Genomic DNA, 27,876 nt, shown 5'->3' with positions numbered 1-27,876 from the left:
CTTAGCCACTGGGCTACCAGGGAAGTCCCTAATAACTATAATTTTAGATGGTCATCTTTTATCCTGATCTTGAGTCTTACACCTTACATTTAATTTTTAAGCTTCATAATGAATATTAATGAACTAATTTACTTAGGGATTCACCTAGAGTCTATTCCTTTATGTATGGCTTTTATCACAGTGATCTCAAACACTTCTAGGAAGATTACCCACATAAATAGTGCCCCCAGCATTTATGCTGGGAAATACTTGATTGCTTTCTGCTTATTGTTAATTCAGGAAACGCATTCATTCTCAAAATATAAACTCTTGCGATTGAATCAAATGACTCAGCTCTCCCGCTCCAGCCATGCTGCCTGGCCTTCCCTCACAGCTCCAGACAGGTGTCCAGTTGTCCAGAGCACACCCCCGCTCAACCTGTCCTGTTGTACGAAACTAAACGTGTTCCCTTCTTTCCCAGAGTCTCCCTATTTACTCCCACCAGTTAGACTGTGCAAATATTCCTGTGTCCTTTGGGGATCCCAAATCACCTACTGACCCATGAACCAACCCTCCAAAATCACACATAATATGTGGTACATGTGTGCATATTTTTCTGGGGATCACACCCACAGCTTTCATTATATTCTCAAAGGGCCCATGACCCTCTCATCCAAAAGGATGGAAATGGTCTCTCACTGTCATCGATACTGTCCTATGGTATACTTGCAACAGTAAAACAGCCTCCTGGCTGGTCCCCCCGCCTCCAGGGTCCTTCCAGTCCATTCTGTGCACTGACACCACCTCACTGATCATCAGTGGAACACAAGGTTTACCTGCTTTAATTCTCTCCCATCCCCCAAGTCCACAGGAGCCTGAGAGCAGTGCCACCACACCTGTTTTATTCCTAATTAATTGCTTTGCTACCTAGAACACCTCCCCTGCCTCTCTCCGCACACCCATTCAACCTCCACACTTCAAGGCCCAGCCAAAGGCACGTCCCAGCCGAAGACCAGCCTAGAGGTGGAGTTTGGTTTCAGATGACAGGATACTTGAGAGGGGATGTGGGCCTGGAGGTTTACAGAGCTGGAAAGGTCTGCATGGAGTTGGAAATCTTGAAAAAGGACGAGCTCTCCAAGGTAACTAAAAGCAAAAACAGTCAAGTGTTTATTCTCAATTTCTACAGCACTTAGGTGCCCAGCCCAGGGCTCCACAAAGAGCTCACTTGAATATTTACCGAACAAATGTGGAATGTTACATTCAAAACGAAACATAATCTGATGGGGGAATGGGAGTTTCATAAGGTTAAAATTTGCCTGCAAAATATTTTGAACAAAGTACTTTGCAAAAATTAGGTGAATTATTTCCCTAGTCTTTGCCTCAAAAATTGTAATTTATAAAATCACTGGAGTTGAAAGTGGTTTAAAGCGGCAAATGAAAAGTCAAATGACATCCTTAATAGGTGCATATTAAAAATACATATTTCTATTAACATTTTTCATGGATGTGATGATAAAGTAAATCTACAGTGGAGAGAAACAAAATACACTTTGCATTAATAATTTGTAAATCACTATCTCAGGGATTTGCTTAATTACTGTTACCTATGCAACTAACCCCGGGCATAATTATTTAGGAAAGAATTCATGTCTTCCTTGCGACACATTCTAAACCAATATTGTTGGTCTCTAAGGAGAAACTGTGTCCGCAGTTAAGTTAGGTGTTTAATATCATGAGTCAATATTAATATTAAACTAGAGCTGGAGAGAACAAAAAACAGGGGCTGGTGCACAGCCACAGAACCACGCTACAACTGCAGGCAACTGTGAGTTGCCAAATTAGGTGTTACTGAAATGGAAGACCAAGCAGGAAGCTGGTGGCTCGGCAGGCGGGGCCCATCCCTCATAAGGCGCTCACCAATATAACATTCCCCCAGTGCTTCATCTTCATTTGCAGAGGATAATGGATGGGATCAGGGCTGCGAGAGTTTGGTCAGCTGCACAAGACCCAGCCTCTAGGCACAGAGCTACCATGGAGCCTGGCTTCTACCAGACCATCTACTCTCTACCAATTCAACAGCAGTTTATAAATTCCCCCCAGGGCTTAACAATGCCCTTTGGACCTCCACGCACAGGAGCCCTTTAAAAGCCGTCATCCCCAAAGCTGGCTGCCCATAGCATCCCACCAGTGTTCAGACCACACAGCCCAACTGTGCCCCAAATCTAGAGAATTTCCAAGTCAGAGCCCTCAACAATAACTGCTCCTCTGCACATGTGATGAAACAGAGGCCTGGAAGATCTAAGAACTGGGCCCGAACCCTGATCTTCTTCCAGTCCAGAGGAGGTTCTGCTGTATCCCAGTTCTGCCAGCTGTTATGACGTAGGGGATGCCAACCGAAGTAGAGCTGGCTTTTCAGAAGTGATATTGCAGTCCTTCAGGAATCCTGAGCGCCTGGACCTTTGAGTGTTATTGGAAAAGCATTGTTCCAATTTACTGGAAATTTTCCTTTTACAAATTGACCTCCTGCCCTTGCTAAACCGTTCCCCTTCTTTTCCTCTGGAAACGGTCTACCTGGACACTCCTTGCCATTGTTACCCAGCTGTGGGCACAGGGATTCCTGTCTACTAGGCTCCCTTCCATTGTAAATGTAGTGAGCACTGGCAAAGAATGGGAGGAAAAGGCTGGAGCATCAGAGGTTTTTTGATGCAGCTGTCCTAGAGCAAGATCCACAGTGCAGAAAACCAAACTCTGACAGTGAGTGTTTGCAGCAAAATAAGGGTTTATTTGCAGGGTGCCAAGCAAGGGAGTGGGAGACCAGTCTCAGATCCACTCCATCTTGGTCTTTGAGTTAGGGCTGTTTTAAAGGGGAAGAACAAAGAAACTGGGATTAATCATTTTGTGACATTTCGGTGACATTTCTTAACTGTTGTTTCGCGAGTCAGGATGTCTCTGGTTTCTGATTCTCTGGCCAGATGGTCCACGGCTCAGGAATCTGTGCGCTCATCTTGCTCTGAGTCTTTACGTTAATGATGACCTCCATAATAGCAATTTTACTGTATTAACAATGTTACCGAGAACAGCCATCTTTGTCATCTGACTCTGATTCGTGTTCGGTTAGCATAGGATTGAGGTCAGAGGAGACAAGAAAGGGATCGAGGTTTTGAATAGAGACATTAATCATAAACTCCGTAAGGGAACTCGGTTTTAGAGGGACTCAGTTTCACAGTCAGAGGCCAAGTCCTTGACCTGAAAGCTGCCTCGGGTGCCCGTGTCTTCATGAAGGGCTTTGCCTGGCTCAGAAAAGCCTTGCAGCTGATAAGCTTTGTGAAGTCCCTGTCCTGCCTGTTTCCACCAAGTAAAGCACGCTCAGCCCTTTCCCCTTCCCTCACCGGTTTAGGCAGATGGCCCAGTCCGTCACAACCAAAGCGGAGACATGGTCTGAGCTGACTCATTGAAGAACAGTAATTCCTTCCAGAGAAGATTCGCCATTCGTTTAGACACTGGAACGATTATTTGCTGGCGGACAGCTGTAATTACTTTTTACTGCAGGTAGGCAACTGTTCCAGAAGTCAAGCTAATAGAATTACTGGTTTCTGAACGGCTTTTGGAACCAGTAATTTTCAACAAGTCAGCACAGCATGTTCGGTGAACTTTCCACCCAGGACAAATCCCTGCCTCTGTGGCTCCGCACTGCAGGCAAGATGTGGGTTCTTCGATGGGGCACTTTGGAACGGTAGGGGCATTTTTCTTCCAGGACCCTTCGTTTGAAAATGGGACTTGAGCAAATTGTGCTTGGAGATATTTCATGAGCTTGCACCAAATCACTCTTCTAATTTTTAATTACTCTGGGAGTTGGCATTAAATTGTATCAACGAACTAACCAACCTTTCTAGTACTAACAGGGTAAATCACTTTCCCAGTCATGGTATCCCATGGTAACTTCTCCCTCCATGCTACCCATTTCTGAAGAGAAGTTAAGGGAAAAATAAATCCAGAGGGCCTTTTAGTCAACGTTCCTAACAAGATTACCAACTACTGTAGACTGTAGGTAATGATTTTGCAACAAGATTCTCTATTTGATAAGAAAAAGCCCTTTTGAATGCTTGTCAACATTGGACCCTATCAGCTGATTTGACATTTAACAGATCTTAAAAAGCACATCCATGGTCTGTTGGGACAACAGTTCCTTTTACTGAGAAGTCTTCGAGGTATTTTTTGCTGTTGTTGTTGTTATGATTACTAAACATTCCCGCCTCCTGCTTTGCCATCCACGAATTAGCTGAGCTCTGGTTTTGAGTGGGCCATAACTGTTCTCTTTGTGCCCATGAGTTGGCTTGTCCTGTTACCTGTCCAGGGGAAGGAGCAAACGCAAAACTGTATGACTTGGGAGAAGACTGGGCCTACCTTAACTCTAGTATCATAAGAAGAGACAGATCTGCTTTTAAGCAGACTTGAGTTGTTGAGAATCAAGAGAGGATGAACTATATAGACTATTGATCTGGAGACCGTGTATGGTGAGAACGTTTAAGACTTACCCGCTTAGTAACCTTCAAATATACAATATTGTAAACTATAATCACCATGCTGCACAACAGATCCCTAGAACTCATTCATGTTATGACTAGAAGTTTGTACCCTTTGACCAATATCTCATCACCACCCAACACCCCAGTTCCTGGCAGCCACCAATCTACTCTCTGTTTCCATGGCTTTGGGTTTTCTAGATTCCACGTATAAGTGAGATCATATAGTATTTGTCTTTCTCTGTGGAGACTATCTTTTAGACTTTTTGACATATGGTCAATGCATAGAGACCTGTTAAGGGAATTTATTTCAAGCAATTGGTGTTATCAGTTTGCTTTATTGATATGCAAATTCATTAGAGTCTGGGATCCCCAGAGAAGGAACTATAACCCCACAGCAAACTTCCTTTGCAGCCCTTAGAAATCAAAAAACCTTCATTCAGTGTTAGGAAAGTTGAAAGTATGCTAGATAGCTGTCCTCAAAAGCCTGAAAAATGCTTAGCTGAAAATCATTAAGTAGGTTTAAGAAACTGTTTACTATTTAATACTACACAACATTTAGTATTACCACAACCTTTGCAAGTCATTCTGATAGGGGCACTAAAGTCACCCTCAACTGCAGGACCCCAGCTCTAAAACATCAGGAGGATAGAGTCTGCAAATTGAGAGCATATGAGTCAGAGCAAAAGTTTGGAATCAGACAGAACTGGGCTCAAATCCCACTCTACCACTTCCTACCCATGTCTTCCTACAATCCTGTCTGCCTTGCAATGGGGGTGATGAGATAATGTATGTGAAGCACTTAGTGCTGTGCCTGGCACATAGTAAATGCTCAACAAACAGTGATCAATACATTAATTATGCTGGTGAATCATGCTTCCTTTAAAAGATATACACCAATAACATTTCAAAGGGCGTACCCTTTGCTAGCCAAACCTCCTTTACGGAAGATCTAACATTCTGGGTGTTGAGGAAGATTCTAAGGTACCCATGAGACCCATACTATCACAAAAGGTCAGTGTGGTCACTTATCACAAAGTGTGGTCAGTGGGCCACTGCCCCAGAATCACCAATAGTGCCTGTTTATAAAACTGGTTTCTGGGCCCCCTAGAAGGCAGGCTGCATTGGTCAGGATTGGCCAGGCTATGCTGCAGTAAGAGACACACCCTAGAAGCTTGGAGATTTCACCTTGCAAGGTTTATTTCTCACTCACGCAAAGTCCGCTGTGGCTCTGAGTGTCCTCCAGGGCATCTCCTTTTCAGCAGGGGCTTGGGGACGCAGGCTGTTTCTCTCTGGTGGCTCCACCGTGGAGATAAAGCCTCTTGCTGTTGATGTGGCAGGTGAAGAAGACCACCAAAGTGACTCCTGGCACATCTACTCACAGTCTGTTGGCCAGAACCCGTCACGTGATCCCGTTTACTTCCAGGAGCTGAGAAAAAAGGTGAGGAGGGTGGATATCTGAAATGTCTCTCTCTGCCTCACTCACTGAATCATTCTCTGGGGTTAGGATCTAGGAATCTACATTTTCAAACTCCCCAGATGATACAATTCAAAGTTAGCCATCACAGGGCTGTGATTATCTACTGCTGGCAATGTTCCTTTTTGGGATAAATAATTTGAAATAATGGAAATGAGAGGGTGGCTCTGTCAACATAATAATTAAACTGGGAGTCTAAGAGTCTAAAACATTAGGCTCTTTTCTAGCTGTTATGTTAAGTGTAGCTCTTAGGTAGAGATGCCTCTGAAATCTATTTCTGGTCCAGACTCTCCACTGCCTTCAGACTGATATATACTCAGCCAGGGTCTCACAAATCTCAAACTGTTTGTTCATCTCTACCAAACCTGTCCCTGTGTCGTGTCCTGGGACAGTACCAATACCCACCCTCCCGGGCAACTTCCAAGGCTTCGTGACTTGGGAGTCTTCCTTGGCTTTTCCTTTTTTTTAACCCCTCAAAGCCAGGCATCAAGACTGTGTTTCTGTCTCTTCACCGCATAGTGCGTCTGCTCCCATCTCTCTTCCTCCACTGCCGTTCCCTTAGTCCAGGGTCCCATCATCACCTGCCCTAGTCCAGCTCCTCTCTTCTCTTTCTCCCAAATTGCTGCCAGGGTGATGAACTCCCCTTCACGATAAGCATTTCCTCATTTCTTCCCAGCAAGACTCCTCTCCTCTCCTCAGCCTTTTCTGAGCTTACTCTTTTCCCCTTCACTCTTCCCCAGCATACTTCTCTCACATAGCTACAGTTTGAACTCACCTGTATCTGCTACACTGCAAGCCCCCTGAGGACAGACAGCAAGTTTGCCTCTCTCAGGATGGGATCCTCATGGTCTGACACCACACTCAGCACATAGTAGGTATGAAGGGAGAGAGCAATGAGGGTGGGGAGCTGCATGGTGCCTGGCACCTGGTGGGTGCTATACAAAATTTGTTGAGAAGAGGATATCCAACCATCTTCCTCTGCTTAGTTATCCTGTCCTGCAGCTATGATCAAAGATGAGAATAAGAGGTGGAGCGAGTCAGCATGTTCAGGGTGTCTGAGTAATATTGTTTTGCAAGCAGAGCAGCATTTTAATTTGCAGAAAAACAATTCTGAGTAAAACCAAGTGAATTAAAAATAAATTGCATGAGTGAACTAATTCCCAGTTCAAGGAGGGCTAACAACTGAAAGTGATATCATTTTTCTTAATTCACAATAGAATCCATAAATATTTGGGGGAGTTAAAATAGTAGTGTTAATATTTGTTATATTCCTGACCATCTACAACAGTATTTATCCACACGTAGTAAAAAATGAGCCAGAAATATACTCAGAATGTATTTCTAGGAGCATGTTTGTGAGCCATTTACATATTATACAATGTGTCTATGTCTTAAATCATAATACAATTTTGTTACAAAAGTTTTCTTATCTCTAGGTCTGCTCTTTCATATTTTTAAGGCAAGACTTGGCACCTCTACTCACTAAAGATTTCCAAAAAATGACCCTCAAATAGGAGACTCTACAAAAGAGGGTAATGTTCTAATATGTAGATATAAAGAGATGAAGAGAGATTAATGAATTAGAAATAGTACTTGGAAAATAATGAATTCTTTTTTTATATTTTAATTAAAATTTTTTTTTGATGTGGACCATTTTTAAAGTCTTTATTGAATCTGTTACAATATTGCTTCTGTTTTATGTTTTGTTTTTTTGGCCATGAGGCATGTGGGATCTTACCTCCCTGAGCAGGGATTGAACCTGCACCCCCTGCCTTGGAAGGTGAAGTCTTAACCACTGGGCCACCAGGGAAGTCCCAACAAGAAATTCTTTAAAAATAATTTTTAAAATATGTGTGTGACAAAGCGAGAGAGAGGCATGGACATATATACACTACCAAACGTAAGGTAGATAGCTAATGGGAAGCAGCCGCATAGCACAGGGATATCAGCTCGCTGCTTTGTGACCGCCTGAAGGGGTGGGATAGGGAGGGTGGGAGGGAGGAAGATGCAAGAGGGAAGAGATATGGGAACATATGTATATGTATAACTGATTCACTTTGTTATAAAGCAGAAACTAACACACCATTGTAAAGCAATTATACCCCAATAAAGATGTTAAAAAAAAATATGTGAACTATTCGGAAACTAGAGACAATCAAAAATAATAAAACAAAAATTGGTCATAATTCCTCCCAAAGCAGATAGTTACTAAATTTTTTGATTTATCTGAAACTTCATATGATGTATGGTGTAGAGGAGAAATCAAACTTAATTTTTTTCCTGAATACAAGTTAGCCTGTTATCTCAACTTATATCATTGGGTAAAGCCTTAGAAGAAGTTAATTTCCACTTAAGCAAATCAAGATTGCACCTGTGTTGGCGGCACTTCCTGAGATCCTCTGTTTTTGCCACAGTTCTAAACTTTCTTGGTTCTCTGACTGAAGGGAATATACCAGCAGCGGTGGCCATGTTGCCCACCCAGACCCCAGCCCCGACATTGTCTCCTTCTCTGAGAAGCCAGGAGGACCAGTCAAACCAGAACAGGGAGTTCCAGGGCGGCACCAGCTGAGGGAACAAGTGGAGGCAGAAAGGGTGTCACAGACATTTTCCAAAAGTCTGAATGCATATGCCCAGGATACCACCTCTTTGAATCTAACCTAAAGAAATACTTTCACACATGGACAAAAATGCAAAGGAAGCACTGACCACTGCAGCATTATCAGTTATCAGCAAAAACATCAATAGGAAGTTGGTTACATAATGATAAATCTGTATTATGGAATACTTTGCAGTGATTAAAAAGAATAAGGGGGGAGGGAGAGAAGGGAAAGAGAACGACTGCAAAAACATATTAAATGAAAAACCAAGTCATAGAATAATATGTATGATTTGATCTTGTCAATGTAAAAAGAACCCTCATAAATGTGTATAATGTATATATAATATATATTATATATAAAATGTAATATATACAAAATATGTATATATGTATTTATACATATATAAAAATATATAAAATAAATAAACATATATATACATATATAATATATAGTATATATTTAGAGTATTTAGGTATATGTAACGAGAAAAGGTTTTGAAAAGATGCAAATTCCACTAAAGAAATCACAAATGGAATTGACAGGGGGAGTGCTGGAAAAGAGAGATGGCAGAGATGCTGTTTTACATTTTGCTCTAAGTACTTTTGTATTTTTAAAAAATCTTTTACAATGAGAAATGCAGGAAATGCTTATTCGATATTGTCAAGAGACAAAAATAAACATATAAGAAAGGAAGACTTTCATGGAAACCCTAAGCCCATTTATGCCAGCATGTTCCCGACTTGCCCGACAGTGGGGTTCAGTCTTTATCAGCAGGTGCAGCTGAAGGCCAGCCCACAAATTCCTACCCATGACTCGAAGCTTAATCTGGGAAATGCAGAATGGAATACAGAACAGGAAACACAGGAGTCCCAGGAACGCTTATATTAAGGACGAGTTAAACCCAGAATTTTAAAAAGTAAAAGGAGCCAGAAATGATGACTACAACAAAAAGAATCATCACCCCCACGGAGACGGCCAGGCCGATTTTGTTCTGGGCTGGACTTGATTAGACCATGGCATGAAAAAAACGAAATAATTTTTTTTTTACTGTCTCAGAAGAAAAATACAGAAGGTGTGTCTTGAAGTGACCGAGAATCACAAAGTTTTATTTTTTAAAGTGGAAATGATTCTCTCTTTTGCCACCTGGTGTATCTTACCAAACTGATTTACTAAAGGCTTGACCTTTGGGTCTTCCTATGTTTATTATAGCAGGTGCCAGATTAGATTCTATTAAACTGGAATAAAAAGCACCTGCCCCAGCCTGCAGCATCAGCCCAGTCCGAGGGCCGTCTGAGAGAGCAGGGGCATGGGGAAGCCTCAGGGAGGGAAGACGGTGGGCTCCCCTACCTGTCAGGTGTCCTAAGGAGAGCACTCCAAGGGACCCTGCTCCTCAGATGCTGATTTCTATTAATGAAGGAAGTACTCAGGAGAAGGGAAGGGAGCATAGATGTAGTGGGTTATGAGGAAAACGCCACTGCCCCCACCAGCTTCTTTTATAGGTCTGGTCCCAGAAAATGTCACCTTATTTCCCAATTCCCACCCTACCCTTGCCCAGGGGTGAGAAGAGGGAAAAAATGATTTGCTTTGATACTTGAAATGTATTAAAACCTGCAGACACTGACAGTCTGCTCCTTTTCCATGCAGCAGCGTGGGGCAGCGATGAACCTAAGGAGAGAGATCCTGACAGCTGAGAACACTCACAGGTTAAGTGGTTCTGTGCAATTCCACACCCCTGCTGGTATCCCCCAAAGGACGAAATCCCAGAGTACTGTTAAGTGAGACAGTATCTCCTCTTTTATCTAAGGCCACTTTTTCTATTCCGTCCTCTTTTGCTGCGTGCTTTCAATTACCCTTCTCTTGCTCAATTATTTAATCTTTACCCCTCAACTGCAACTTTTCAGCATGCGGAAGGCCTTCCCATTTAAAGAAAAATAACCACACTCTCTTGTTATGGACTAAATTTTGTTCCCCCCAAATCCATTTGTTGAAGCCCTAAGCCCCCAATGTGATGGCATTTGGAGACAGAGCTTTTGGGAAGTGATTACATTTAGGTGAGGTCATGAGGTTGGGGCCCTCATGGTGGGATTACTGCCCTTATACTAAGAGAAACCAGAGAGCTTGCATGCTCTCTCTCGTTCTCTCTCGCTTTCACTTCCCACCATGTGAGGACACAGCAAGGAGGCAACCACTACAAGCCAGGAAGAGAGTTCTCTCCAGAAACCAGCCATGCTGGCACCTTGATCTTAGACTTTCAGCCTTCACAACTGTGAGAAAATAAATGTCTGCTGTTGAAGCCACCCAGTCTATGGCACTTCATTACAGCAGCCCGAGCTAAGACGGTCCTACACTCTGCTTCCAGGAACTACTTCTTCCACCATTTCACAGCCAAATTTCTGGAAAGTGTCAGTGTTTATAAAGACTGTCTTCATTGCCCTTCTCCCACTCATCACACCCCTCCAGTCTGGCTTCCTCCATTTCACTAGCCCAAAGAATCTTTCCATTAAGTTACCAATCACTTCCATATTGCTACATCCAGTGGACAGTCTTTGCCTCTCTGAGGTGTATTTGACCACTCCCTCTTCCCCTGGCTTCTATGAAGCCACACTCTCCTAGTTTTCCTCTTCTGTCTCTGGCTGCTCTGCCTTAATCTCCTTTGTGGGCCTATTTTCTGCTATTGCCCTAGGCCCTCTTCTCTTCTCCCTGTAGACACTCTCTCAACCAGGGTGCACACCTTCAATTATCACTTACACGCCAGTGATTCTAATTTTCATCTTCAGCTGGGACCTTCCCTCTAGGCCCCAGATCTACAAATGCTGATCTGACGATTCTAAAAGGAGCACCCCAGGACCAGCATGTCCAAAGTAAACTCACAAGTTTGCCCATAACATGGTTCATTCATGCATTTAGACAAATGAGTCAGAAATCTAGGAATGAATCATTCTTGACCATTCCCTCCTCCATCTTACAACCAATTTCTCATCGAGGCTCACTTATTTTACTTTCTGTGACCAATTCCCTTGATGTCCCTCCCTCTCTCACCTGCTCTATTGCAGTAGCTTCCTAAATGGTATACCTGCATCTATTGCTGTCACCAACCCATGTGATTTTTTTCAAAGTGCAAATCTGATCATGTCTTATTCCGGCTGAAATCCTCCAATAAAGTTTCATTGCTCTTACATTATGACCAAAGTCCCTAACGCAGGCCTAACCACGCATCTTTACTTCCATTCCAGCTTCCTCTCACGCTACACAACCCCTCACTTTCTACTCCACAGAGGCCATGTTTCCTCCCGCCAAAGGACCATGTCATGTACTGTTTCCACTGCATAGAACACTCTTCTACTCCTCTTCTTCTTGTCCTGTTATGGGTTGAATTGTGGCCCCCAAAAAGATATGTTGAAGCTCCAACCCCTAGTACCTCAGAAGGTGATCTTATTTGAAGACAGGGTCTTTACAGAGGTAATCAAGTTAAACAAAATGAGGTCATTAGGGTGGGTCCTAATCTAATACGACTGATGTTCTTACTACAAAGGGGACATCTGGGCACAGAGACCAACATGTACAGAGGGAAGGAAATATAAAGACACAAAGGGAGAAGGCAGTCATATGCCTTGGGAGGTACATCTACAAGCCAAAGAACACCTGGGGTTGCCAGCACACACCAGAAGCTAGATAAGACAAGGAAGGATTCTCTCCTAGAACCATCAGAGAGAGCACGGCCCTGCTGACACCTTGACTGCAGACTTCTAGCCTCCAGGACCACGAAATAATACATTTCCGATGTTTTAAGCAATCCAATTTTTGGTACTTTATTATGGCAATCCTAGGAGACCAATACATCCTATCAATCCTTCTGTCTCATTAACTCCCACTCAGTTCAATCAGACTTTCTCACGGAGTATGTCCTGGACCTCCTGGCTAGGGTCCCTATTAGATATACACAGCACTCTGTTCTCCCCTTCATAGCACTTACCACAGTTACAACTTGACGTGTATTTATATGATTATTTGACAGAATCTCTCATTAGACTATAAAGTCCACTGCAGTAGGGACTGTGCCTTTCTTTAGTTTATTGCGCTACTCCCTGTGCCTAGCCTAGTACATCATACATACTGAAGCTCTATAAATATTTGTTGAATAAATGAATGAGAGAAAGAGATAAGAGGGGCATGCTGGAGATGGAACTAGAGGCTAAGACCTTAAAAGAAGACAGGCTGGGAGATAGTTTAACATGATAATAATTTCCAGAAGGGCCTCGAAATACCTCTGCTGTCAGCTGATGCTATCATTCCATAGAAGAAAGGTTTGAAATGCACATATCCCTGAGAGAGATAAGACATTAACCTAAATTTGCATTAGCATATTAATAACATCCTTACCAGAAAGTAAGCTCGAGGAGACTCTGAATGTCTGAAGATGGAAGCTGCGACTTGATGAGGGGAACCAAGGTGAATGGTGTAAAAAAATAACCTTTCTTACGTCACAGTTTTGTTAAGGGTCAGTTTACCATTGGCCAGAAACAAGCTGCCAGATTACTACTCACCAGGCGTCGACGAGACCCCTTCCCAGAGAACTTTAACACAGCGCTTCACTGACACTTGGCAGTCAGGGAACCATTTCCTCTTCAACTAGATGATGCTGGGGGACAGTGAGAGGACGGGTATCAGGGACTCACCCAAAAGGGAAGACTCATGCCCTTGAGTTCTGATCGCAAGCTTCTTCTGCTGGAATTAAAATGGAAAAGTCTTCACCATTGATCAACATCCAGATCCCACAAGGTACAGGCCACCACACACAGCCGGTTCACAAAGGACAGTCAGCTTTTTGGGGAGATCAAACTTTAGAACCCAATAATGACAGGAAATGATCCTCACATTTTATTAAAAAGGATTTGCTGAAGATCAGCAGAAATAGAAGAGAAAGTTGTGGTTTTTTTTGTGGTACGCGGGCCTCTCACTGTTGTGGCCTCTCCCGTTGCGGAGCACAGGCTCAGCGGCCATGGCTCACAGACCCAGCCGCTCCGCGGCATGTGGGATCTTCCCGGACCGGGGCACGAACCCACGTCCCCTGCATCGGCAGGCAGACTCTCAACCACTGCACCACCAGGGAAGCCCCAATAGTTGCTTTTATAAAACGTTTTTAGAGCTACAGGAGTTCTTTTTTTTTTTTTTCTCTACTGTCAACATGCCTTCAATGGCAGCAAAAAGGGAAACAGATTTTTCTTCATTGCCTCAACTCAGATATATTTCCAGAATAATGATTAAACACCCCTCAAAATGCCTCCCATCATACTCTCTGAAATTGTTAACGTTAGTTATATAAAGGATTAGTCTAAAGTTTACTGAAATCTTAGACTTTTAGAGTTAAAAGGGATCTTTGAGTATGTCTGATCCAACCTCCCTCCAGTGAAAAAATATATTCTACAAAATTTCCAACAGTGACCTCAACTTATGCTTGAGTTTTCATGGGAACAATGATCTATTTTACTTCTTTTCTAGCCAAATTATTCCATTACTAAGCAATTCTACTTAAGCTTTTTTTAATATATCTTATTACATGGAACTCTATAAAACCAGCTGGCTCCATTTAAATTTTACGCTGGTACCTTATTCTTCCAAAAGTAATTGCCTAAAAAATTTCTTAATTGAATATTTAAGTGAAAGGCACAAAATTGGCAATGAATTTATTTTTGCACTTATGACCTCTGGAATATTCCTGTGGCAGGTGTAAAATTAAGCTAAATTTTGAAATCTAACACAAGTTTCAACATGTACATTACACATTTGCAGTCTTTCCCCAAAACCAGCTTTAAGCATTAGAGTGTTTTCAATCTTTACCTTTTTTAGTGAAACTTGAACTTCACAAAACAGTCATTTGTGAGGTATCTTTCCTACAGTGACTCATTTTTGTGAACAATTTCATTTCTATAAAATATATTGTTGGCACGTGGTATAGTCATTTAATTTTATAATGACAGTATATTTTAAGAGTAAAAGCAAATATAGATGATTTAGAAATTCTGAGACATAAATTGAGCAACTGGAAGTAAAAACCAAAAGCTTTCTCAAATATGTTTTAAATAAACCATTAGAGTCAGACTAAAAAGAAAACTTTTAACTTTGAGCAGAATTTTAAAACATTTTAAATGTTCATAAAAATCTCAAAATATATAACCAAAATAAGCAGAAAAATACAGAGGTCACAGGCTTCTGATTGGGCTCAACGTGGAAATAACAATTTACACTCTTTCCTGAAAGTCATTAATAGGACTTAGTCAAAACAAGAGAGAAAATTCTAAAGAAAGGAGATCTGATAATTAAATCATGAGATGATTAGCAAAAGCATTTACCTTCCAAGAGGCAGCAGGAAGAAGGTAATCTCAGCCAACATCTCTATTCAGCAAAAAAGAGAGCCCCGAGAAACTGAAATGACTTAGCTAGATCTCCCCTACTGTTCTCTGTAACTGATAGGGGCTGCTGCTGTTTGATTCAGTTGTAAGGACTCATACCGATGAAAATTAGTTATAGCAATTGCTTGTACTGTCAGCCATGTTCAAATGCTGCCTTCTATACTGTAATAATCACGTTTCAACTTGAAAGGGATTAAAACCTCCACAAATACTGAAGCATACTGAAAATAAATTGAAAACCAGTGGGAAATAGAGTGTGGTTTAAAAAGCTTCATCAGCAACATTAAACAGAAGAATTACGACTTGTGCCCCAGATAAAATTTCAGAACGGACTTCAAAAGCAATCCTTAGACTATTTTCAGTGTCTCAAAATATGTTAGTGGGAAGAGAGGCATAACAATTTTATTTGGATCTGTTTTGGACAAAAGAAAGTTTAATTAGAGACAAATTCCATAATTCACTTAGGAAGCACAGTCCTTTTTCCTTGGTTTTTTTATTTACAATATTTTAAAGTTACAGTTTTGAAAGAGCTGAAAAATGTTTCCTACTAACTCTCCCATGTTCTCTGTGGATAAAAGTTCTGTGTTTTGGATCCTTTACACGACAGAAGATAAATGCTAAGGTCCATCAGCAGGAGATAGAAGGAGTGAATTCCACAAACACTCAGCCTAGCTGCAATGTGAAACCAGCAACTCTAATAATTTATAGCTATATAAAAAGAAAAAAGGGAGACTGTTACACTTCCCAACCACGGAGGAGTAGCTGATCACAGCTTTCATACAATACGCATGCAAGCACTTCCCCACAATCACTTCAAAGAACCATTCTCTTGTTCCAAACAATTTCAAAAGCAAAGGAACTACCTATAGCCATTTAGAAAATGAAATGCTGTCTAGAAAATAATTATTGGGATCAATAAACAATTAAAATTGGAGGTAGGGGATACTTAGATTTACTTGGATTCTTTCTTAGGAAGTTAAATTAAGAATTATCAAAGAAAATAAATTTCAAAATACTGTATAAACTCCTTTGGCAGTAAGCTACATATACATAAGTAGGTGTTCTCTTGATCTGTTCAAAAATCATCTGACACTAACAGATATACCACCCTGTATTTTGGTAGTACCATTTAGGATCCATAACATGGCAGGCCTAGATTTCATAGTGATATCCTTAAAAGTATAAGTATACTGGTTGCCTTGAAATAAATATTGCATATTATCAGCAGTGTGTGGCTAGTAATAATATTAAGGGCATCTATCAGATTAAATTTGGAAATTATGAAGCATGGGAACTATTAACAAGCTAATGCATTCTATTAGCTCATAATGAATCACAAAATACTACAGCCAGAAGAAAACTCACGATCACCTATTTTAGTCTTGCCTTTCTCCATATAAGGAAACCAGAATCCAGATTGCCCAATGTCACAAGGCATAGGGAATAGCAGAGAGAGACCCAGAATCCTGGTTTTCTTCACCCCAATTGGCATTAATCCTAACGTTCATTGTATTTCTTCAGCTCCTCATGGTGGCATCAAAGGCCATATAACTGCTCTGCCCTATCTCACTGCTCTCGAACCCCACTTCTGCACTTCTGCACAGACTGCCTTTTACTTGTCAAAGCGTCTCTCATGAGTTACCACTCTGTTCTGCCTGGCCCCCAAGCATGGAATTCCACAACTCTCTTCATAAATTTGTTCGTGTGTTTCTCAAACTGGGGTGTGGTGATATGGAGTGGTATTTGAAGCTACGGGAGTAGTTAAGTCCTATCTCTTAGACAGGTTTTGGAGGTGCAACATCTTCTTAATTGAAAGAAATGAAATATGTATACATTTTAAACATGAAATCCATGAAGTTTCAACAAAATGTGTAGCATTGGGTAGACTAGCTCAGGCCCGCAGCAATAAATCTCTTCTGTTCCCTATCCTGTCAGGGATACTCTGGTGAAAAGCTTACAGCTGTACAGTTGGCCCTCAGGTTCTGTTATCGGTGGATTCAACCAACTGTAGATTGAAAATATTTGGGGAAAAAAAAAAAATTCCAGAAAGTTCAAAAAAAGCAAAACTTGAATTTGCTGTGCACTAGCAACTAGTTACACAGCATTTACATTGTATTAGGTCCTATAAGTAATCGAAAGATGATTTTAAGTATATTGGAGGATATGCATAGGTCATATGCAAAGATCACGCCATTTTGTATAAGGGACTCGAGCATCTGCAGATTTTGGCATCCTCAGGGATCCTGGAACCAAACCCCCTCACATACCAAGGGTGACTGAACCTGGTTAAAAGGTTCCTTTCCTTAAGAGCACAGCCTGGAGCCCACCCTGTCTTCTGTGAAGTACCTAAGGTCATGTTACACTTGTGTCCTAGACAAACTATCACACTACTGCCTAAATACTGTGTAAATGGTCCTAAGATAAATTTAACTTCTATGTGACAAAACATTATATTATAAACATTATAATAGAAATCAAATATCAACTATTATACAACTATCGTATGGGATACATATTTAATAGATAGAGACAACTGGTTGGCAGAATTCTTATGGGCAAACCAAACACAGTAGACGGAATTAATAAAAATAAACCAATGTACTACTTTTAGAGTTTTATACTGAGTTTTTTCCATTAAGCATTATATGCTATAGAGAAAAGTACGGAGATCCAAGAAGGTGAGCTAGAGGACTTTTGACCAATTACCTAATCTGTCTTGGTCTGCTTTCTATTTTCTCATCTGTAAAAAAGAGTGAATTGGATTAGGAAGGGGGGAAAATGTCTAGAATTTTAAATTGCTTTTTCTCATCTTTTGCTCTACCATCTCTTTGGCATAATTTTTTAATGAATGTAACATAAAATAATTAGTGCCTAAACCTTTTTTCTATATATCCTGACAGTGATTAATTCAGTTACTTGAAATATACTTACTTCCTTAAAAATTCTCAGCATATTCATGGGTTAGAAATCTGTAAACTAGTCCATCTTGTGAAAAACACAGACAGACTGAGGAAGGATTCCAGATTACGTGACACTAGAGATATGACACTTGAATGCAATGCATGATCTGGGATTTTACTTTTCTATAAAGAACAGCAGTGGGACAATTTGCAAATTTTGAATGAAGACTGTAGGTTGGACAATATTGGACAATGTTATTATGTCCTTTTCCTGATTTTGATAATTTTACTATAGCTATGCAACATGTAATAGAATGACCTTATTTCTAGAATTATACACTGAAATGTTTAGGGACAAAGGGCTATCATGCCTGCCACAAGAAAGAGGGAGCACAAGAGAACAGGTATGAATGTGCCAATGTGATAAATGTTACCATTTGGGAAATAAAGGGTACATGGGGATTCTTTGTACAATTCTTGGAACTTTTCTGTAAGTCTGAAATTATGTCAAGTAAAAAATTAAAAGAGGGACTTCCCTGGTGGCGCAGTGGTTAAGAATCCGCCTGCAATGCAGGGAACACGGGTTCAAGCCCTGGTCCGGGAAGATCCCACATGCCGCGGAGCAACGAAGCCCGTGCACCACAACGACTGAGCCTGTGAGCCGCAACTACTGAAGCCTGTGCGCCTAGAGCCCGTGCTCCACAACAAGAGAAGCCACCGCAATGAGAAGCCCGCGCACTGTAACAAAGAGTAGCCCCCGCTCGCCGCAAATAGAGAAAGCCTGCAGGCAGCAAGGAAGACCCAATACAGCCAAAAATAAATTAATTAATGTAAAAAAATTAAAAGAAATCAGAAAGACAACTTGTTTGATGGCTGCATATAGAACTACAATGGAAACCAGATGTAGAAAGATTAATGAGAAGGGAAAATTGTTCTGGAAAGAAATCCTATTCATTTACAATACTATATTTCTCTGGAATTTGAGTTTATGATACTAGACATAATACACTATACTATGTATTGTAGAAAAGGATGCTCCTAGTAAACATTGGTGTAAGGATTCTTATTTGATAAGATAAATGTTTCTATAATGCCATTCTGTTTGTGGCTTGCTTCTTTACTTTTATGTTCTGCTTTAGTAAATCTTTACCAGTGTTATAACTTAAAATCTCTTCACAGACAACTCACAGGAAGAGTTTCACTAAGAATCGATGTAAAAACATACCCCAAGTGATTAAAGACAGTTTTGAGACTATGAAATAGAAAACATACATGAAAAATAGAAAAGCAATTTAAAGTAAATTTCCCCCAAAAAATGATATTTCAAAATTTACTTTACCCCATAAGAGGGAAGGAAAGGCAAAACAAACAAAACAAAAAAGTGAACTCTAATATATGCCTTCTCTGAGTGCATAGGTAAGCTGTTCTCATGTCCCCAGGATTTAGCACACAGAAGTAACCCTTACTACTTTTTTATGGTATTCAAAGAGCCTGTAATAAATTATCTTCCATATGATTATTAACAAATGTATTTTTCAATCACTTACTGAATGTATTAATTCTTTTTTTTTTTTTGCGGTACGCGGGCCTCTCACTGTTGTGGCCTCTCCCGTTGCGGAGCCTAAGGCTCCGGACGCGCAGGCTTAGCGACCATGGCTCACGGACCTAGCCACTCCGCGGCATGTGGGATCTTCCCGGACCGCAGCACGAACCCGCGTCCCCTGCATCGGCAGGCGGACTCTCAACCACTGCGCCACCAGGGAAGCCCTGTATTAATTCTTAATAAAGAATCACATAGATTTGTCTTCTGTAAATCCTTGTTTCTGATTTATCCATCTCAAAGTTAAAATACCCCTGAATTGAGAATGCAGTTTGGGCTGAGGGAGAGGCAGGAAGATGACATCGGGAAGTACACAAGTTATTTTCCACAGTATTGGTAATTTTCTAATTATTTGAATAGGTGGTGAATTCACTGGGGCTTATTTTAATACGCTTAATAATTTACATTTACTATATATATTATTTTATATGTATCAAATATCACATAATAAAGGTGTTTTAGAAGAACATATGTAGTATTTTCCCTTTTAAAAGCTACATTACAAAATAGAAGCTTTTCTTCTTTCATTTAACTCTTTTTTCCTCTCCAACTATTTTAATAGTTATTGATTCAGATGTTCAACATACATTTATTTAGCAACTATTATATGCCAGACTTGGTTGTAAGTATTGAGGGTATAAGCAAACGTAAGTGTAACTAACTAAATAACTAACTAAATAAAACTATGGTCCCTGCCTGCATGTGGGTTATAGTTTAGTTGTGAGAATGTAAAGGGCAGAGCTATGTGTAATTCTTTGCAAGCTCGGTACTCCCAGAGTGCCTTGCCCAGGTAAGAACCTCAATAATGTTCACTGATGATATTGATGATGCTTGCACCACCTATAGATCTTTTTTATGGGTAGAAGATTCTTTATGTTGTAATCAGATCATTTTACCATTTAAAATAGGCTTCATCCAGCAACAAAGAAATCTGTCATACTGGATTCCTAAAGGCCACTTGGAATTGCATCCTTTTGGGAAATCTCAGCAACTTTGTCTTCCTGAAATAATAATCATCGCAACAAGTTTCCAGGTAGAGGTAAAGAGTTGTAGACACTCGTAAATTTTGTTTGGTATCCAGTTATACCATCATTAATTATTCACACAGAGAAGAACTCTCAAACGACAGCTTGTGTTCCCTCTCTGCACCTTTTAAACATACAAGTTTTACACAAATTCATAAATCTCAGGTTCCAGATGACAGGGTTTCTCTTTATCAGTCTTTCTGCAATAAAATTTAGCAAACCTGATGTTAATTAGGAAGAGTAGCACAAGGGAAGTAATACCAAAAAACCCACTGGTAAACTGTTCTGAAAATAACTCAGGCAATCACCACTCATTCTCTTCAATGAAAACACTTTTTCAAGATAATAAACAAACTTTGATCAAAACATCAATTGGGGCTTCCCTGGTGGCGCAGTGGTTGGGAGTCCGCCTGCCGATGCAGGGGACACGGGTTCATGACCCGGTCCGGGAAGATCCCACATGCTGCGGAGCGGCTGGGCCCGTGAGCCATGGCCGCTGAGCCTGTGCGTCCAGAGCCTGTGCTCCGCAACGGGAGAGGCCACAGCAGTGAGAGGCCCACGTACCACAAAAAAAAAAAACAAACAAAAAAAAACATCAATTGTACTAAATCTCACAGGAAAATGTTCTGTGAAAAATCTTATTTACGTACTCCAGGTCTTAGCTGACTTTAATTGTATATATTTCAGGTTGTACAGACTTTAAAACAAATGAGAGACCAGAACTTAAAAACTTCAAAGACTAGATTTACCAATATGGCATATTATAATTTGAAAAATGCTTGCATAAGTGACGAATTACAACTCTTACCTTAATGAAAAAAACAATGCTATAATGTATTTTGCCTCCCAAATTCCAGTAGCAAAAAGATGGCCATTTTTTGCTTTAAAGTCTTATGATTATAAACAACAATCAGTTCGAGTATTGCAATAGTTCCCTTAGTGCTACGTATACAGTTGATCAACTAAACTACATATGAATGCCTACGGATATAGTTATCTACATAGATAGATCATACGTGATCATACAGTGGTAAGGCCTAAACACATCCCACTGAAGAGGATTTTTAGATTTTAAATGTTTTGGTTTTGATCGAGTCTGAAAGTCTAGACTCTATGACAAGAGTTGCAGAATTATTTTGTGTATGTTTTTCTGGGAGGTTTCTATGGCTTTTATTAGACACCCAAAGGTGTTGATGACCCCCAAACCACTAATAACCATGACCCCAGGACAGGGTAATAAGCATTCACATTCAAGGGTATCTGACATCCAGAATGAATTTAATAAACATTGTTGAATGAATCTTGAATGAATATCCTTTTTCTAGAGTATCATTAAACTTTTCAGTGCTGTCATCAGAGATAAGTGTTGACTAGAAAAATCAGAAAAAAAGGGGAGAAAAATGACAAATCAAGACTGAGTGATTACTATATGCAGGACAACGGTGCAGGTGATGGGAATTTTTTTTAAGGTAATTTCTGTTTTTAAGGAACTTATGATCTAATTAGAATGAAAAAAACACACAAAATGATGTAAGAACATTAGCAAAAGGGAAAAAGGTAGTCAGTGTATTACAAAATGTATACTAGAACTACTGACGATGAAAAGCCTTTCCTAGGTTTGAAGGATCTTTTACATATACAGCGTATAATTTTGCCATCTATAATCAGGAAAAGACCAGAAGTATAAAGGGTAGCGAGAGGTGGAATAGAAGGGATTGGAATAAATACTCTTCTTTTTATGGTCTTTGGTGATTGGGAAGACGGTACCAAGGGAAACACAAAATAATCCAGTGGTTCTTGAAGGGCAATTGTTCTTGACGCTCTTCCTCCTTATTGCTAGTGTATTTTTTGGAGGGGCACGGTGGGGGTCCAGGGGGATGCTGACTTGACCAGAGAATAGGAAAATCACTCCTCCAGTGCTCTGAAACCATTAAATATCTTTAAGCAGGTACTACCCAAGGTCTTTCACCCTAAGGCAAATGCACTGAAAAATTCTAGTTCACATTCAGAAATATGCCCAATCAACAGGAATATTTGGAAGCATAACTTGGTACACCTTCAGGCCACTGCTGTTGGCACTTTTCCTCTATGAGGTTTCTGAGGAGTCCAAGTAGAAGGCCAAGCCCAACTAGCATCTATATCCTTTCCCCATTTTGATATCATGAGCTTTTGTAAAGTGAGGCAAAACTGTAACAACATATTTTGCTTACTGGTCTTATTTCCTTCATATAGAAAAATACGTAGGAGATACATGATGAAACCAACGCTGGACAAGACAGTCCAGGAGTTCAGCCCAACCACAGTGATATTTGTTGCTTTTTCATTCTTCACTTCAAACTTAAAGTACATAAAATACTATAGTTTAAGAAGTATCGGGGACTTCCCTGGTGGTCCAGTGGTGAAGAATCCACCTTCCAGTTCAGGGGACGCGGGTTCGATCCCTGGTCGGGGAACTAAGATCCCACATGCTGCAGGGCAACTAAGCCCGCACACCACAACTACTGAGCTCGCACACCTCAACAAGAGAGCCCGCGTGCCACAAAGTACAGAGCCCACGTGCCCTGGAGCCTGCACACCACAACTAGAGAGAGAAAACCCACACCGCAACAAAAGATCCCGCATGCCACAGCTAAGACCTGATGCAGCCAAAACATAATAAAGACAATTCAAAATATATATATCATTTCTTGGATCTTCTCCTCTAATTCCACTGCTAACACTTTCAGATTAAGGGTAATTCATGGACCAACTACTGCATACAGTAAATGGGTTCAACTTCCAACTCTGTCACCATGGGTGAAGTTGGATAAGTTATTCTTATAAAACTAACCTCTTGTAACTTAGAGGTTAGTTATTCCTCTCTAACCTAAATTTCCTTATTTGTGAAAAGGAGTGAATAATAAGGTTTTCGTGAGCTATAAATGAGATATTGCAAGGAAGGATATTGCACGGCATTTTGTAAGGGCTCAATAAATATATGCCATCATTCTTATCGCTTTCATTAGTCTCCCTGTGTACAGTATCACTGTAAAATTCACCTCCCACTTCGCTGCCACATAATTATTCTGAACTCACCTACGATTGTGTCAGTCTCTTGTCAAAACTCTTCAATGGATTCCATGCAACTGCATCATCTTATCTTCTGGCCGGGAATGTGTGGCCATTCTCTATCTAGCCTTAACCAACCTGCCACCAGCCTGTCTCCCAAGAGGCCCCTTAATAACAGATGAAACTTCTTCCCCTTCCCTAACATACCCTTCTCTTTTCAGCTTGGTAGCTTTGTTCCTGGTATTCCCTCTGTGTTGAATGCCTTCCCCATGTACATCCATATAAGTCGCTGATCCTCCAAGCTAGCTTGGATGCCACCTCCTCCACAAAGCTTTCTCTCATCCCTCTAGCAAAGTGAGTTCTCCCTCTGGATGCCTGAAATACTTGTTTTCTTTTACCTTGAAAAAAATGTTACTTAGGTTCACCATTACCTCCCAACCCAAAATACAAGTCCTTTAAAAACCAAGGTTTGAATCAGTTTTATTTTATATCCGCATGGCCCCTACTACAGGGCCACACTCACAACAGATACTTGAAAAACATTTATGGAATGAGTAATCAAATACTCATAATAAAGTAGACAGTAAGAACAGAAGAGGGTAAAATAAAGCACTGAGGGAGTCCAGCGGAGGAAGAGGTTATCTTAGCTAACTTTGCATTTGAAGTCTTTAAGGATGTTAGAACTCTGCTAGGCAGAGATGATGGAAATCAGAAATCGAGGCCCAGAGAGCAATGTGAATGTAAGATGGAGGGGAAAAAGCACAAAGATTAAAGAACAGTTCGTACGGCCAAAATTTAGGAGTTGCAAAGGGTAGCAGATTATTAAGACTGAAAGATCAGATTATGGAGGGCCCTGAAGGAATTCCTAAGGAAACTGCACTTAAGGCTAGAGGCCATAGGAAGCCATGGGAGGTTGAGGAGGGAAATTATATAGTCATATATGTGCTTTAGAAAAACTACTCCATCAGCTGGGTGTAAGATGGAACTAGGGGTGGGAGAACAATTTTTGCAATAGTTAGGAAAACAGCCACAGTGTCTTGAACTATGGTGGTGACATATAATGGCAAGAATGTAAAGGTAGGACTTCCCTGCTGGTGCAGTGGTTAAGAATCCGCCTGCCATTGCAGGGGACACGGGTTCGAGCCCTGGTCCAGGAAGATCCCACATGCCGTGCAGCAACTAAGCCTATGCGCCACAACTACTGAGCCTGCGCTATAGAGCCCACACACCACAGCTACTGAAGCCCGCGTGCCTAGAGCCCGTGCTCTGCAGCAAAGAGAAGACACTGCAATGAGAAGCCCGCACACCGCGACTAGAGAAAGCCCGCACGCAGCAACGAAGACGCAACAAAACCAAAATAAATAAATTTATTTATTTAAAAAAAAAAAAAGGTGAAAGAGAATAAAAGAGGACAGGGTGGAAAGAGAACTACAATGGAGCAATGGAGAAGGAGTGGGGTTCTGAACCTGGCCTACATGGAGACAATTCAGGTCCATAAACTTGGATGGAAAAGTAGAACATCTCTTTTCACTAACCTCTAAGTGAAATGTAGCTTGCCTTCAGTTATGAATACAGCAATGAACCATAGCAGCATTAGGCTTCATCAGACTGACAAAGGGGTCCATGGCATAAAAAAGAATTTCTGTGCTCCAAAGTGACGAAATCGTTAGGAGAGCCTTTACCAGAGATAAAGATTAGAACTGAATAAGAAAATTCCGAAACAGAAAGATAGAAAAGAAAGAAAACAGAGGAAGAGAGGAAGGCAGGCAGGCAGGCAGGCAGGCAGGCAGGCCCTGTGTGGGGACTGAGAGAAGGAAGGACAATAAAGATGGATAAAGTTATGTTTGAATTTGGACATGCTGAGTTTCAGGCGTCAGCCCACACTTACCTTACACAAGGACATCCCTTTTCTTGAGCCCAGTAGCCTCCAGCTGCAGGGAAACCTAATCGCCTCTACATAGTAGGAATCTTCATTTCCTATTCTGTTCATCCTCCCATCTTGTGGGAATGAAAACAGTCCAAGGGTGACCAAATGTCCTGGTTTGCCTGGGACAGAGGGGCTTTCTAGGACATGGGCCTTTGATGCTAAAACCAGGAAAGACCAAGGCAAACTGATGTGCTAGTCACCCCAAGGGCCCTCAAATCTGGCCTGCATGCTAATAAGGCTACAATAATACTATGCCTTCAATTAAGAAAAAAACTATGCCATTTAAGGTTTATTTTAGATCTGAGTTTGTCAATCTGTTCACCCCACAAAGCAGAAAATACTGAAGGAAAATCTTCCTCTCACAATGTCAGACAGTTATTGGCACTCAATAAATGCTTTAGTAACTGAATATCATTATGTCAATAGTTCTACAATTTACATAGTGCTGGCACATTCCCATCTCATGCAATCGTCACAAGGACTGGGAAACAGACTTGATTCTCTTCATACTACAGAAGAAACCAAGACTCTGGAAGATGTAGTCCTTTGCTCTGCCTCACACAGCAAGCCAAGTGGCGGACTCCCAGCACTGCAGCTGACAAAGAACACTGAATTACTGCGTGTTCCACAAAGGCACGAGTGGTTGTTGCTATATGGCGATTATGCAAAGCTGCAACTGTCTTTCTTTTGCAATGTCCATGAACTCAGTGCTCCGGTATTATGTTGATACACAGGAAAATGGAGTGTAAGTTTTAGGCAGAAAGGACCCTAAAGTAAAGTGATGGTTTGCCTATGGGAAAAGGCATAAAAAGCCAATGATTAAATGTTCAAACTCGGTATGATGAGGTAAGAGAAGCAATAACTTACACATCAAATTGTATGGCCAATGGTTCCAAAACTATGCTCCCGCATGCAGCCTCTAATTACAAAACCCATACAAAGCAGTGACTGCGCCTGTATTAGTCAATATAGGAATCAATACAAGACCCTCGTGTGCCTGTAACGATCAGTCCAGGAATCTTGGACCGGGATGGGAATGGTGAAAGCCAGGATACATAAACTTGGATAGTTAATACTAAGGTTTCATTCAAGGGAGAGGCCTGGCCTTGCTGGGTTTATTGGCCCCCGTAACTCACCAACTACCTCTCCCTGTAGCCATGGCAACACCCACACCAAGGCAGCTCCAGAATTCACCTTTGGATACCCACACTGCACCGAATTTGCACCTACGCAGCTCAAATAAAACCAACAGAGACATCACTCCCGCTAAACCAAGACAACCATGGCCTTTTCCCGTTTCTCCAGCTCCAATTCACCCAGGGAACATAGTCTTTCTTTTCACCCATATCCACTGAAGAGAGTCCTGAACAACGACCACTTCTGCTGCAGTAAAAGATAAGAGGGTTTTTCTCTTTTTTGCGGGTGTGGATATCAGAGACGAATGAAAGCCGGATGCGCGCGCGCGCGTACACACACACACACTAGCTGCCTAAAAAGGCAACTAAACTGATAAGATCAAAATAATTTTCAGCCAACATCTCGTAGCATGTCTGTCAGGCAAGCTCCGTTTTGCTCCTGCAGGCCACTGTCCCTGGAGCCGGTAAATAGTTTCCAAGACGGCTACTGGACTTCCAGCTCTAAAACACAAAAAACGCATTCCCTGCAGGCGCACAGCATGAGCAAGAACCATGACGTATTCGGGAGAGCTTTCCAGAACTGCTTTCCAGCCCGAGCAAGATGCCCAGGAAGCAAATCTCCCTTTTGCTTCTAGAAATGGAGAGGAGTCAAATCACACTCCCCGCGCCCGCGCTCGCCGACAGAACGCAGACCCAGCGGTCTTCGGGAAGCGGCGGCTAAACGTCCTGTCAGACCCCCTCCTTCCTAGATGGCCACTCGGCCCTGAGCCGTGAGCCCTCGAATTCTACCCCCACCACCTCCCTGGCACCTGAGCAAAACCGACACAACCCACCTCGGTGGAAAAAAGGAAAAGAACCCCCCTCCACAAAACTTCTGTCGCAAAGCCTTTTTCTACTGGCCCAAAAGCGCCGTGTAAAACCCCTTTGCGTCCGGGACGTCCCGGCTGCCACTAGTAAAGATGGCGGCCATAGGCGGAGCCGCTCCCTCCCAAAGGCGGCCGGCTGCCCCTCCAGCCACGGGCATTCACGCCCACTGCGGCTTGACGCATTGCAGGTGCGGCGCGGCCAATCAGGCGCCTCGACTCTTTCCGGCCAACTACTGCAGGGTCGCGCTGGCCAATCAGAGCATCCTTGTCAAACTGAATGAGGAAAGCAGCCTCGGCAGCGCCAACTAAACAACCGGCTCCAGAGCAGCGCGTTTTGGGGCGTGGAAGGCAAGAGCTGCTGTGTGCTCCTCCGCCGGGAGATATA

The 27,876-nt window shown here is 41.6% G+C and overlaps 1 long non-coding RNA gene across 4 annotated transcripts; it reads right to left on the bottom strand.

Annotated features, from left to right (window-relative positions):
* LOC112393896 (uncharacterized) lies at window positions 1–27,546 on the bottom strand. Of its 4 annotated transcripts, XR_003002053.1 has the most exons (6): window positions 25,451–27,546; window positions 13,124–13,304; window positions 6,755–6,981; window positions 5,716–5,931; window positions 3,369–4,325; window positions 1–1,122 (listed from the first exon to the last, which is right to left on the bottom strand). It is a non-coding gene; the product is annotated as an uncharacterized LOC112393896 (long non-coding RNA). The 4 variants fall into 4 exon arrangements; XR_003002051.1 differs by lacking the exon at window positions 1–1,122 and having other exon boundaries at window positions 1,132–4,325; XR_003002052.1 differs by lacking the exon at window positions 1–1,122 and having other exon boundaries at window positions 1,132–4,325; window positions 13,124–13,218.
* Window positions 27,547–27,876: the final 330 nt, after the last annotated feature.

The sequence above is a fragment of the Neophocaena asiaeorientalis genome, unplaced genomic scaffold (genome assembly GCF_003031525.2).
Source record: "Neophocaena asiaeorientalis asiaeorientalis breed wild unplaced genomic scaffold, Neophocaena_asiaeorientalis_V1.1 scaffold152, whole genome shotgun sequence".
NCBI classification, from domain to species: Eukaryota; Metazoa; Chordata; class Mammalia; order Artiodactyla; family Phocoenidae; genus Neophocaena; species Neophocaena asiaeorientalis.
This window is presented reverse-complemented; position numbering and strand designations above follow the sequence as displayed.